Below are 15248 nucleotides of genomic sequence, written 5' to 3' on the forward strand. Positions count from 1 at the left end.
TAAGGTATCTCGTTTTCCTGGAGATGAATGAACTTCAAGGATTCTTCCTTTTCTTCTCAAGTTCCACTTATTCCTTCAAAACTCAGAACAAATGGGTTGAAAAACAAGGAAATAGGTGGTTTTAACCATTTCTTCAATCCTTCTTGGGTCCATGTAAAGGTGAAAACTGAAAAACTATTCTGGGGTCCATATGACATTCTGGGAATCTGATTTGGGAGAAAAGTGTAACTAGGGTATAAGAATCATATTTGAATTAAACAAATTTAAAGACTGCCTTATTTAATAACATGAGTGAACTAGAAATTTAAAGTAAACAAAGCACGTGTGTCTTTACGGACCACAACTGGGACAAAAAATAAAATGAATAACAATGACACGTGTCCCTCAAATAGATCACAGTGTGGCCAGACTCTCCCCATAGGGCCCAGGCACTGCCATCATCCAAACACCAAGGCCTAGTCCATTCTGCCCTTAGCATTGGCCATTCCCTTCTGCCAAGCTAACATGTTCCCAGGAAATTATTCTGAACTGCTAAACAATAGACAGTAGAATATGATTCTGTATAGTCACAAAGGTATTTAGGGGAGCAGTATCATTGACTCTATGCCCAGTGAATTCTCTTGTTCACTGGAGTTATACTGATGATAGATCAGCTGTTATTTTAGGGAGAAGTAACCAGGATACCTTTAAGTTCTCACACCCATTTGAAATCGCTTGTCCTCACCCTGCAACCTAGATACTGATACAGCAGCAGAGGGAGATCACAAACAAGCCTCTTCCTGAAATTGTTCTCAGAAAAAAGGCTCAGGACTGCTCCCCACACTCACAGTCTTGGAGAATGTCAGAATTTTAAGACCCACAGAAGCTTCATGGGCCAGCCTCCCTAATTCAGAGGTGGGGAAACAGGTCCAGGCACTGAGGGGCCTGTCCCAGGTCACCAGCTCATCTGTGGCAGAACCAGGGATGAAGCCAGGCCTGTCATGCTACATGTTCTGTCAACACTACCTCAGCGGGAGAAGCCAGAGTGTGTCTTCCACAGCCCACTGATCCCGAGCATTGGGTTCTGGTTTTAACTCGAACAGGTAAGTAAGCTAGGCTGACTTTTTTCAAACTAGAGAAACAAGCTAAGCTAAGTTAGAAACTTATGGACCAGCTTCGTCCCTTCAAAACTCACATGCTTGTTGTCCCCACAGAATTAAGATCAAGACTGAAAGACAACCCCCTGCATGACTGGTCATCCATTCCTTCTTCCTAACGGAAGCGCCCCAGCCCACCCCGCACCGCCATCTGCTCAGTCACACTGAGACTTGACTCACTTGTGGAGGAGGCAGCCCCCCTGCCCCCAGGGGACACACAGGCAGCATCTTCTTGATTTTGTCGCTGCTACACTGGCAGGCGGGTGAGGGGTTCTCCATCGTCCAGTTCCCACTTTGGAAGAGTTTCGTGATGGTCTGGGGAACCGGGGCGGTGGTCCACTCCTCTTCCCCCACTGAGCAAGGCATGTCTCTGCAGAGGGAAGACATCAAAGGTAGCATCACCCGAGAGGGCCTGGCCTTTCCTGGTGCCTCAGGAGCACAGATCAACCAATAACAACCACAAACATGCATCTATCCCCTCACCATTTTTGTGATCTCCCCACAGACCTGTGAGCCGCAAACTTCCTTTGCAGTTAAGGATGATGGAACACAAAAAGGCCCGAAATGCTCACCTACCAAACTCCAGTCAGTGCAATCCACCAGCATTTGGTCTCCTGCCCCTGTGTTCACTCAACGAATATTCACTGAGCATCTACGTGCCAGACACTGTTCGGCACACTTGAGAGTCTGGGGTGAACAAGACAAAGTCTCTGCCTGCATGGAGCTTGCATTCCTGTGCAGGAATTTGGCAATAAACAAATGTCACCTAGCCAAAAATAAAGCAAAATAAGAGGGAAACGGAGGGAAACAGGGCTACTTCTCCCAAAGAGGGTGATACTTCTCCCAAGGCATACACGATTAGAAAGAGAAGCCAGGAAAAGATTTGGGGAGAAAGAACACTATAAGCAAGGGCAATAGAAAGTGAGAAAATGAGCTTTCCATGTTTGAGGAACAGCAGGAAGGCAGTGTGGCTGGGGCGAGATGAGCTAGGAGGGAGAAAGTGGAAGAGGAGGGGTGGAGGGAGGCAGGTGCCAGATGATCAGGTCAGGGAAGGAGTCTGCATGTTATGCTCAATGTGCTGAAAATCTGGCGCAGAATGGCAAGATTCACTTTATGTCTTAAAATGAGTAGAGAATTGGGGTTGGGGAGGGATGGGGAGAGGGTGCTCAGTGCATGAAGAGCTAGGTTGTTTGCAAGCACCCTGGGTGACAAAAGACAAGGCCTTTGTGCCTGACTTGAGTTCTGAATCCCTGTGGACCACGAATAAGACGCTTGCCCTCTTGGGTCTTATCTTCTCCACTAGTAAAATAAAAGTACAAAATGACATGTTGTAACAAGTCATTTCTAGTATCCTTTCTAGCTTCAAATTCTACAATTTAATGCATAGCCACATTCTTTATGTTATGCTTGAATGTACTAAAAATATCAAAGGAACAGATTTGTATATTGCTCTCTAGTTCTCTCTAAAGCATTGTGACTTGATACAAAAGTCAGAGTAAGACACAGTACCTCCTGAAGTTCACAATCTAAAGCCTCAAAAGATGGCTGGCTAAGACAAAGCTCAATGCCACTGGTAGGTGTCCCATTCAAATTTTCCTCAGTTCTACCACTTTTTGAAAAACTTAAAATTTGAATTTCAGTAAGAGTTGTCAGTACAGAGATATTGCCTTCAGACTGCCTCCAATACACATCAATGGTGTTCTTTATCAAAGCAGTAGCATTTGAATGAGGGTCATGCCTCTTTTGCCTTTCTAGCCTGGAAAACTGAACCCACTTCTACCAGCATTGCACTCTCATTAGCTCCTCACCTCTCCTCACTGTCTTTACTCAGTGATCCCTTGAAGTACCTTTGCCCTCCCCACTAGACACTTAGAGGCTTATGGTCGTTCACTGAATTTATTTATACAGTGCCTTATAAAAGGGTTTTGAAGGCACGTCATGAAAAATGTATGTTAAAAGAAGAAAATATGGGAGTCACCTGGGTGGCTCAACTGGTTAAACGTCCGACTTCGGCTCAGGTCATGATCTCAGGTTTGTGAGTTTGAGCCCCACATCGTGCTCTGTGCTGACCGCTCAGAGCATGGAACCTGTTTTGGGATTCTGTGTCTCCCTCCCTCTCTGACTCTCCCCTGCTCATGCTCTGTCTCTCTCAAAAATCAATAAACATTAAAAAAAAATTTTTAACGAAGCAAATATGTATTATTACACAAAGTGAATATGTCATCTTTTCAGGTTGCTGAAGTGAAAAAGCTGGAGGGGCCCCTGGGAGGCTCAGTCGGTTGGGCAACTGACTTCGGCTCAGGTCATGATCTCACGGTTTGTGGGTTCGAGCCCCGCATCTGGCTCTGTGCTGACAGCTCAGAGCCTGAAACCTGCTTCCAATTCTGTGTCTCCCTCTCTCTGTACCTCCCCTGCTCATGCTCTGTCTCTCTCTGACTCTCAAAAAATAAATAAATGTTAATAAAAAAAAAGTGAAAAAGCTGGTAAGCAAAACCACGAATTATATATAATGGAAAAACCCTTTGCAAAACTGAGGTACAGGAGTTTGTGGAAAGGGGAGAAGGGAAAGCATTTGACCAGTAAGTATATTATTCTATTAAATTAAATATTAATGTGCTATAGCAATAAGAAAAAGCTATAATGATTCAGTTTGTAAGATGTTAGAACACTCTTCAAATATTTGTTCCTAGATGTTCTGATTGGGTTGGTATATTAGCTTTTTTAAGATAAAAAATGATTCGAAGGGCAAATGATGATAGTTACAGTGTAATATGCAACTGATAAATGCAATATTAGAGAGTAAACTAGGGGACAATCACAAGAAGCCAGCCAAGGAGGATCTAAAACGGCATTCAGAGGATTGGCTTTCCTTCCATACACTGTATCCAGCATCTTTGGTGAGGGCATTCAAGAGTTCCTGGATGCCCACATTCTCAGGAGTGTCATCACTGTGGCTATATGAGAAGCAGCCAGTTCAGTAGTTCATTAGAACTAGGAATTGGAAGGTAAAAAAGTTTCCCAAAGTAAATACTTTATTACACACATCTGAGTGCTAGATTCTTAACACAAAAATGAATAATAAAACACTATATATATGGCTAGACACTAGCCATATATTTGATGTCAGGATGATAAACAAACACTCCAGAGTGGAGACTGTATAACTACGTACAAAGTTGTGTGTATGTATGTACATATATATGTACACATATATAACACACACATATACAATACATATTTGCATATGTATTTTTTAGTGTTTATTTATTTTTGAGAGAAAAGAGAGCACAAAGCCGGGGAGGGGCAGAGAGGGAGGGAGACACAGAATCCAAAGCAGGCTACAGCCTCTGAGCTGTCAGTACAGAGGCGGACGCCCGGCTTAACTCATGAACCGTGAGATCATGACCTGAGCCAAAGTCAGACTCTTAACCGACTGAGCCAACCAGGCGCCCCCGCATATGTATTTTTTAAGCTTATTTATTTTACTTATTTATTTAGAGAGCACGAGCAGGGGAGGGGCAGAGAGAGAGGGAGAGAGAGAGAGAATCCCAAGCAGGCTCTGCACTGACAGGCTCCCCACTGACAGGCTCCCCACTGTCAGTGCAGAACCTGATGCAGGGCTCAAACTCACTAGCCCACAAGATCATGACCTGTGCTGAAACCGAGTCAGTCACCACGCAGGTGCTGCTACCTTTACATGCATTTTACTTATTTCTATTTTTTTAGGTATATTTATTTGAGAGAGAGAGAGAGAGAGGGAGGGAGAGAACGAGTGGGGGAGGGGCAAAGAAAGAGGGAGAGAGCATCACAAGCAGGATCTGTGCTGTCAGTGAGGAGCCTAATGCGGGGCTTAAGCTCATGAACCATGAAATCATGACCTGAGCTGAGATCAAGAGTCAGATGCTCAACCGACTGAGCCACCCAGGCACTCCTACATATGTATTTTTTTTAACATTTATTTATTTTTGAGAGACAGAGAGAGACAGAGCATGAGCAGGAGAGGGGGAGAGAAAGAAAGGGAGACACAGAATCCAAAGCAAGCTCCAGGCTCTGAGCTGTTTGTCAGCACAGAGCCCGATGTGGGGCTCGAACTCACGAACCCTGAGATCATGACCTGAGCTGAAGTTGGACGCTCAACCGACTGAGCCACCCAGGCACCCCCTACATATGTATTTTAATGTGAAGTAAAGAAACTATTAAGGATCAGTGTTTCAAAAGTACTCTCACAAAGTTATTAGGGATTAGTATTTCAAAAGTACGTTCACAATTATTCATTAGGCATTGATGACCAGGATTTTCTACAAAGGTCAGGGAGATTTTACTGGCTGAATATTTGCATAGACAAGTAAAAAGTATAAACAATAATGGGCACAGATTATAAACACAAAATAAACTCATGCTCTACAGCCATGAGCAATACAAGGTGAGCCTAGAAAAGAAAAAATAAAGTAAACCTGAGCTATCACACATACATACACATATACACACATACACATACTATACCATATATACTATATATACGTATACACACACACAATGCTATACACACACACACACACGTATATATAAACTAGCACAATGTACATATACTACACTATATGTGTATACACTATTTTATATACACTATGTGCTTTTAAGCATATATATATATATATATATACATATATATATATATACTATACCATATGTGTATATATATATAGTATAACTTATTTTTTCAACAAGGGGGAGGGGCAGTGGGAGAGGAAGACAGAGAAGTTTAAGCAGGCTCCACTCCCAGCACAGAGCCAGATGTGGGGCTCAATCTCACCACTGTGAGATCATGACCTGAGCTAAAATCAAGAGTCAGAAGCTTAACCAACTGAGTCACCCAGGAGCACCTAGTATACCTTTTTTTTTTTTAATATATATACCTTTTTTTTTAAGCTTCTCTTGTTTTTATATCATTGACATATTCTCACCCATCTAAAGATCTATAAATCCTATAGGAATAAAGAAAATTTCTACCTAACTAGATTAAGAAATTCCTTTATCCTTCTGTTTGAAGTACTGGATTATTTGTTATAAGTAAGGGGTATTTTTGTCTAAAGAACAAATACTAAGCTAGTATCTACAACTTAACAGTTTAAAAATACAAGAATTCTATTGTGGAGAAAACAAAGAATTAACTTTCTAGAGGTACAAAGCTTTGACAGTGTATATAAATACTTTGAATCAACTACAAATTTAACCTACCTATAAACTTCCAAATACATTTATAACTTAATCATAGATTTTTTTTTTTTTAATTTTTTTTTTCAACGTTTATTTATTTTTGGGACAGAGAGAGACAGAGCATGAACGGGGGAGGGGCAGAGAGAGAGGGAGACACAGAATCGGAAACAGGCTCCAGGCTCTGAGCCATCAGCCCAGAGCCTGACGCGGGGCTCGAACTCACGGACCGCGAGATCGTGACCTGGCTGAAGTCGGACGCCCAACCGACTGCGCCACCCAGGCGCCCCCTTAATCATAGATTTTAGAAGGGCAGATTATTTTCTTAAAAAACATATAACTGTTGCTAGCAACAACAGTAGTCTAAAGAGGAGAAAAGTTCAAATATGACAACAGAGGGCTATTATTTCAGGTTGAATTCGCTGCTGTTCTTTGCATCCAATATTAGTTTGTGCAGGGGCTTTGGGACACCTGATAAAATCCACATTCTTGAGTCCACCTCCCCTTGGCCCTCAGCACAGTAAACACCTGGGTCTGTCTGGGCTCTCTTCTGTCCCTGGGCGCAGAAGGCAAGCACATACCTGACAAATGTGTACTGTTCGTTGTACATCCAGGGCTGAAGCTCCAGGCTGGGGTACTTGCCAAAGGGTGGCACGATCAAGCTGAACACCAGGGCAATGCAGACAAACACAGCTGGCAGGACAATCTATAACCAGGGGGTAGAGGGGAAAGGAAATTGCAAAACAAGGGCAAGTGTTAGAAAGAAGGGCACAGGGCAAGCCCCCAAGAGTCCAGCTAGCCTCCCAAACCAGCCAACATGCAAATGAGCAGTACAGGGCCCATAGCAGAGCTCTACCAAGGCACTCATGGCAGGTTAGAAGCAGCAGATCCTGAGAACTAAACCTCTTCCCTCCAGGCATTTCTGGAAGCTGGCAGCACAAGGCCAGAGGCTATGGCCACCTGGCAGAAGCCCCAAGCTAGAAACTTCAGAGGAAACAGTAGTCATATGTCAGGGTGACTCAGAACATAGGGTCCTGTCCTCTGCCCTCTGAAGACCAAAGACCACACTGGGCCAGGAGCCCAGCTCAGCTCCGAGAAAGGCTGAGAGAAAAGCCCTGGACCAGGAGTCCGAAGACCTGAAACCTGGTTCTGTCTCTACTCTTAGCGTATCCATGTGAAGTCCCTTCCCACTGTGGCCTCATGTGCTCACTTGTAATCTGCAGACCAAGACTAAATGACCCAGGAAGATCCCACTCTGAAAGGGAAACAGCAGCCACTGTCACCATATAATGGCCTCAAAATGCGTCAAGACCTAAATCCTTCTTTATGGGAAAATACATGACAATGATCTAGTTATTGTTACAGCCCTAAGTAGTAGTATCATCATCACCAATCAACGAACAAGGTAGTTGAACTCAGAGAGACTAAGTAATGTGCTCAAGGTCACACAGCCATTAAGTCACAGAACCATAATTCAAATCCAGGTCTGTATCTCCAAACTCATACTCTCCTGCATTATCCACATAGTCTATAGGGAAGAATCTCTTAGTTTTATACTTCTTGATTTTATACTTCTTGGTTTTATAGAGTGGGATAATTTCATCCCTTCTGAGGAAGCAACTTAGCATGCCAACACTCACATGCAGGCAATAGTGTAGTGAGTCTTCTCAGTCTGTTTGCCCATTTTTTTTCTTTCCTCTGTGGCTACCTTTTTGTCAATTTGCAGTTAAAAATCAATTTAGAGAAAAATCATGTTTCCAAGAAGTGCATATATCAAGTACATCTGGACGTATCATTTCTCAAGTTATGAAAACTGAATTTGCCCAGACACACACACACAGCACTACTCAATGTCAGGCCCCATTCTAAGCAGTTACTTTTTTTTTTTTTTTAATTTAAATCCAAGTTAGTTAACATATAGTGTAATAATGATTTCAGGAATAGAATTTAGTGATTCATCACTTATATATAACACCCAGTGCTCATCCCAACCAGTGTCTTCCTTACTGTCCCTTGCCCATTTAGCCCATCCCCCCACCCAACACCTCACCAGCAACCCTCAGTTTGTTCTCTGTATTTAGGAGTCTCTTATGGTTTATCTCCCTGTTTTTATATTATTTTTGCTTCCCTTCCCTTATGTTCATCTGCTTTGTATCTTAAATTCCACATGAGTGAAGTCATATATTTGTCTTTCTCTGACTGACTTACTTTGCTTAGCATAATATACTCTAGTTCCATCCACATTGTTGCAAATGGCAAGATTTCATTCTTTTTGATCGCCAAGTAATATATCATGTGTATAGATACATATACCACATCTTCTTTATCCAGTCGATATGGACTGATGTTATCCAGTCGATATGACTGATGTCATCAGTCGATGGACATTTGGGCTCTTTTCATACTTTGGTTATTGTTGACAGTGCTGCTATAAATATTGGGATGCATGTGCCCCTTTGAAACAGCACTCCTGTATCCTTTGGATAAATACCTTGTAGTGCAATTGCTGGGTTGTAATTTTTCAAGGAACCTCCATACTGTTTTCCAGAGTGGCTGCACCAGTTTGCATTCCCACCAGCAGCACAAAAGAGATCGTCTTTTTCTGCATCCTCGCTAACATCTGTTGTTGCCTGAGTTGCTAATGTTAGCAATTCTGACAGGTGTGAGGTGGTATCTCATTGTGGTTTTGATTTGTATTTCCCTGATGATGAGTGATGTTGAGCATCTTTTCATGTGTCTCTTAGCCATCTGGATGTCTTCTTTGGAAAAGTGTCTATGTCTTTTGCCCATTTCTTCACTGGATTATTTATGTTTGGGGCATTGGGTTTGATAAGTTCTTTATAGATTTTGATACTAACCTTTTATTTGATATGTCATTTGTAAATATCTTCTCATTCCATCAATTGCCTTTTAGTTTTGCTGATTGTTTCCTTTTTCTGTGAAGAAGCTTTTTATCTAGTTTTATTTCCTTTTTCTGTGAAGAAACTAGTTAATTTTTGCTTTTGTTTCCTTGCCTCTGGAGACATGTCAAGTAAGAAGTTGCTGTGGCCAAAGTCAAAGGGGTTGTTGCCTGTTTTCTCCTCCAGAATTTTGATGGCTTCTTGTCTTATGTTTAGGTCTTTCATCCATTTTGAGGTTTTGTTTTGTTTTGTTTTGTTTTGTTTTGTTTTGTTTTGGTTTTTGTATGGTGGAAGAAAGTGGTCCAGGTTCTTTCTTTTGCTGTCCAGTTTTCCCAACACCATTTGCTGAAGAGACTTTTTTCCATTGGATATTATTTCCAGCTTTGTCAAAGATTAGTTGTCCATACATTTGTGCATCCATTTCTGGGTTCTCTATTGTGTTCCATTGATCTGTGTGTCTGTTTTTCTGAAAGTACCATATTGTCTTGAGGATTACAGCTTTGTAATACAGCATGAAGTCCAGAATTGTGATGCCTCCAGCTTTGGTTTTCTTTTTCAGGATTGCTTTGGCTATTCAGGGTCTTTTCTGGTTCCATACAAATTTTAGGATTGTTTGTTCTATCTCTGTGAAGAATGCTGGTGTTATTTTGATAGGGTTAGCATTGAATATGTAGATTGCTTTGGGTAGTATTGACATTTTAACAATATTTGTTCTTCCAATCCATGAGCATGGAATGTTTTTTCCATTTTTTGTGTGTGTGTGTCTTCTTTCATTTCTTTTATAAGCTTTCTATAGTTTTCAGTGTATAGATTTTTCACCTCTTTGGTTCGTTTTATTCCTAGGTATTTTATGGGTTTTGGTGCAATTGTAAATGGGATCAATTCCTTGATTTCTCTTTCTGCTGCATTATTAGTGTATAAAAACGCAACCAATTTCTGTACATTGATTTTATATCCTGCGTCTTTGCTGAATTCATGGATCAGTTCTAGCAGTTTTTTAGTGGAGTCTTTTGGGTTTTCCACATACAGTATCATGTCATCCAAGCAGTTATTCATTTTAATGCTTAGAACAACCCTGTGTCGTAGGTACATTGTCTTCATTCTAAAGATGACAAGATGGAGGCACAGCAAAGTAACTTGCCCGCAGACGCATGAGCGGCAAGAAGCAGAACTTGTATTGAAATACATAGAGTCTGGCCCCAGCATCCTCTCTTAACCATGACCTTCTCCTACTTCCTCTGGTCAGGGAGCCAGCGCCCATCCATGAAGCCAGAGTCCCCTGAGCAAAGAATCCCTTCTGACTCCGACTTCCTCTGGTAGTCAGCAGCCTCTTCCACAGAAGGGCCACAAACTGCTGCTGTGTGAGTTTCCAGCCCTTCACCTGGTAAGACCCTTTGCTGTCCATCCCACTGAGCAGGTCTGTCTCTCTGGATTCTGCAAGAAGCCAGCACCGAAGGTCATCTGTTATCTTAGGCAATTTTGACATCAACTTGCTCTTCTTTTTCAGGCTTTTTCAGCAAGACTCCATATCAGTAAGATAAAGATGGCCAATACAACAGAAAACTGGATGACAGTAATAAAGTGAGACCTCAAAAATGAAAATGATATGGCCTACGAAATTATGAAAAGATGCTGAATTCAGAAGAAATCAGAGAAATGTAAATTATTTCTCACATACAAATGAAACAAATTATAAAGATGCTGCAGAAACAATTACAGTTAAGTAAAACTAAAACAAATTAAAAAGTAAATTAATTACTCAGCTAGTAGGTATCTATGACAACTTGTGTAGGTGAAAAGAAATACACTAGAGAGCACTGGATAATGGGTCTTCAATGAAAGAGGAACTTCACACACAAAAATATACGTCACAAACTAAGTGCACAAATGTTTTAAGCTAGAAAGTGTCTCAATTTATGCAAAGCAAAAAAGCCAGCATATTTAAGTAGCAAAAGTTCCAGAACTACTTCTCCCATAACACTCTCCCCACTCCAGGTGGGAGGCATAAGGATTACTCAAACCAATGGACTTGTAAAACCTATTTTAAGAAATAATTACATTTATTAATGAGAAGTTAAACTTAAAACTTAAAGAAAGCCAATTAACATAAGATATCTAAACACGGATATAATAATATATATTAAACTCATACATTCATATGTTTTAGTAATAAAAAATTTAAATAGAAACAACTTTGAAGAAATTCATACCATATTTAATACTGAGTTGCTCACAAATCTTTCCAGTTACTAGGCTAGTAGCAAAGAGGCTGACACAGAAATATTGAGACATGCTGACAAGCTGAAAAAGCATCCAGTCTGACATTTTCCTTCTCCATAGCATTAAATTTAATGCTCAACACACAACAGGTGCTTAACAAATATTCTCTGATATGAGTATAAAACTTTTAAGAAACACTGAATGAAAATCCAAGTTATTTTTTACTTCTAATTTACTTTTATAAATAATAATAAAGAAAAGAAACACATAAATATTGGTAGTAATTTGCCTTGTTGGAATGGAAACAACAGACCCAAAATGGAGTTATCTGCACCCATAACACCAAACCAAGACTTCGTTGTAGTTTTAACCTTTCCCAGAAATGGGATCTTAAACAGTCAATCTGAAATTTCCTGATCAGCAATAGTAAGGTAATCTGCATAAGATCCCTGCCATTCCTCTCACTCCAAAAGATGACCTGGCCTGAAACAATCCTTTCTTTTTTTTTGCTAATAACCTCCTTGCCCCACCCACTTTCTGCCTATAAAATGATACTATTTTGTACACCACTTCCAACCACCTATTTACTTGAAGAGATGCTGCCCAATTCATGAATTGTTGAATAAAGCCAATTACATCTTCACATCTTCAAACTATAAACTTCAATTTTTGTTCCTTAATATCCTTTACTATATTTTTTTCCCTCCAATACATAATCCTGTATCATGCACACACAAAAAGGGCTGTAAGGTATCTCCACACTAAATAACTATAGCTTAAATTACAGGAACTCAAAGGTGACAACAAAAATAGCACATACTATTTCAAACTGTAATGAAGGAAAAGTAGTCTATACCACCATCTAGTGGCCGTGGAATATAGCACTCAGGTACTTAGCCACATATGTCACCAAAATACAAGCATCTAAAGTTTACACTGGATCCAGCTCTCCTGCTGGATCTTCTGCTTCCTTCTGCAGATCTGGACCTTTGGACAAAACCACACAGGAACACCATTTGTTATGTAAGGTGTAAAATGCATCTTCATACTCATCAGACCAAATGGACAGTATAAAAAATTGGTCAGAAAAAAACCCATACACTACAATTAAAGGTACAAATTTATAAGACAATTTGGCACTCTTTAGTAAAGATGAATATGTACATATCTTATAACCTAACAATTCCATTCCTTCATATATACTCTAATGCAGTGGTTCCTAACCTCTGGTACACAGTGTCTATGGAAGAATGCAGAGGTTCTGGTAACTTGGGTGGGAAAAAATTACATTTTTATTGTGTTAAAAAAAAAAAAACAGATCTCAAAATGGCATCACTTAGGTTAAGGCACCAAGTCACAATACCTAATCTAACTGCAGAATCAACCTTCCCCCCAAAATGTAATCTTAACTTGTAAGTCAGGAATTTTTTTTTCTTTTGTTTTTTTAAGCTTATTTATTTATTTTGGGAGATACAGAGACAGTATGAGTGGGAGAGAGGCAGAGGGAGAGGGAGAGGTTAAGAATCCTATACAGGCTCCACGCTGCCAGCTCAGAGTGGAACTCAGGAACCATGAGATTAAGACCTGAGCTGAAACCAAGAGTCTGACGCTTAACAACTGACTGAGCCACCCAGGCACCCCAGTCAGGAATTTTCTAATAAGTGCCACTGAGTCTGTCACATGGCCCCGCCATCCCCTAAAGTTAGATGAGATAATCTGCATGATAAAAACCCCTGTTCTTCCCCCACCCCAACCAGAGAAAATGGTCATGCTTTAAACAATCCTTTCTTTTCCTTTGGTTATAACTTTCCTGCCCCGCCCTCCTTCCTATCAGCAATTTCCATTTTGTACAACTCCTCAGAATATCTACTTGCTGGAGTGAGATGTTGCCCAATTCATTAATTGTTTAATAAAGGCAATTGGATCTTCAAAATTTACTCTCTTGAATTTTGTGTTTTTTTAAAAAATGTTTATGTATTTATTTTGAGAGAGAGCGCACAGGCAGGAAGGGGCAGAGAGAGAGAGAATCCCAGATAGGCTCTGCACTGTCAGAGCAGAGCCCAATAGCGGGACTCGATCTCAGGAACTATGAGATCATGACCTGAGCCCAAATCAAGAGTCAGATGCTCAACTAAGCCACCCAGGTGCCCCTAAATTTTGTTTTTTAACAATTGTCACCAACTTCTAACTGAAAATAAGCATTCTCTTTATGTATGAATGTAAGCAACAAATCACAGTATTATTAATGGGACCTGTGATTTTGTGACCAATAAATATCATAGATATTGTCAAATTCCATTTAGAGGTGTTGTAAAAATATAAAAAAATTTTTATGCTTATCACTACTTAAATTAAGATAGTCTTTAAATCTGACAATAGATCCTGTTACCTTAATAAAGAAGTATGTCAGGGCACCTGGGTAGCTTAGTCAGTTAAGTGTCTGACTCTTGATTTCACCTCAGGTCATGATCTCACAGTTCATGAGATCAAGCCCCCACATCAGGCTCTGCACTGAGTATGAAGCCTGCTTAAGATTCTCTCATTCTCTCTCTCTCTCTCTCACTGTCTCTCTGCACTTTTTGTGCAGGTGCACTCTCTTTCTCTCTCTCAAAATAATTTTTTTTAAAGAAAATCTTTAAAGAAATTCTTTAGAGATAAAGAAATTCTTTAAAGAAATTCTTTATCAAGAATTTACTTTCAGGGGCACCTGACTGGTTCAGTTGGAAGATCATGCAACTCTTGATTTCAGGGTTGTGAGTTTGGGCCCCATGCTGGGTGTAGATATTACTTAAATAAATAAACTTAAAAAAAAAAAGAAGAATTTGCTTTCATATTTTGATCATTCCACCTCAATCTGTTTTCTCTGTAAACCTATGTATTTGCTAAGTATGTAAAACATTATAATTGTATCAGGGAGCAAGAACCCTTCAAGAGCTCTTCTAAGCTGGACTAAGAATTAAATTAATATGAGACAGATTAACAGGAGAAAATCAAATTTAAGCATATGTATGAGTGATGAGGGAGGGAGCGTGGGGCAAGCTGAGGGCAAAGTGCAGGCTAATAGCACTCGCCACCGCCTCCCCCCGCACCCCGCCCCACACCCAAGGTGGGACAATGTGTGATATTCCTTGGACACTCCAGGATACCCCAAAACTGGAAAAGACAAAAAAAAATGGTTTAATTGATAAGACTCTCCACAAGTTTACCAGAAAAAGGCAATCCCATCAATGGCCAGTAGAAACTCCCTTTGCTTTGGGAAAAACAACCTTAGTTTGACAATAGCTAGGCCTCCAGTAAGTCTTTAGCATCTGATAGTCTCTTTGGAAACAAACTCCCTCTTTACTTTACCTCCCCCGACTCCATAAAGCAGTCACTGTCCACACTAGCAGTGCAGCTCTTCCTGCCCATGGGTCCTGTCCCCATGCTTTAATAATAAAATCACCTTTTTGCACCAAAGATGTCTTCAAGAATTCTTTCTTGGCTGTGGGCTCTGGACCCCACAAACCGCCCTCCATCACCCCAAAATTTCATCATGAGGAATCCAAATAGACATAAATTGCAAAGATAGTCAGGCAAAATGAGGTATGTATATCATCCTGAACTAAGGAGAAGTGCAGAGGAAAGAATGTAATTCACAGGGTAATTAGAAGAACCGCAGATATTTGGTAATTAGATACTTGTTCTGCCACACAAATGGGTCACTCAGATAAAATTTATCTCAGTAATAACCCTTATTCTGGCAAAGATCGCCAGTTTAGATTTTTCACTGTACTTAAGAGAG

The sequence above is a fragment of the Leopardus geoffroyi genome, chromosome D4 (assembly GCF_018350155.1).
Source record: "Leopardus geoffroyi isolate Oge1 chromosome D4, O.geoffroyi_Oge1_pat1.0, whole genome shotgun sequence".
NCBI classification, from domain to species: Eukaryota; Metazoa; Chordata; class Mammalia; order Carnivora; family Felidae; genus Leopardus; species Leopardus geoffroyi.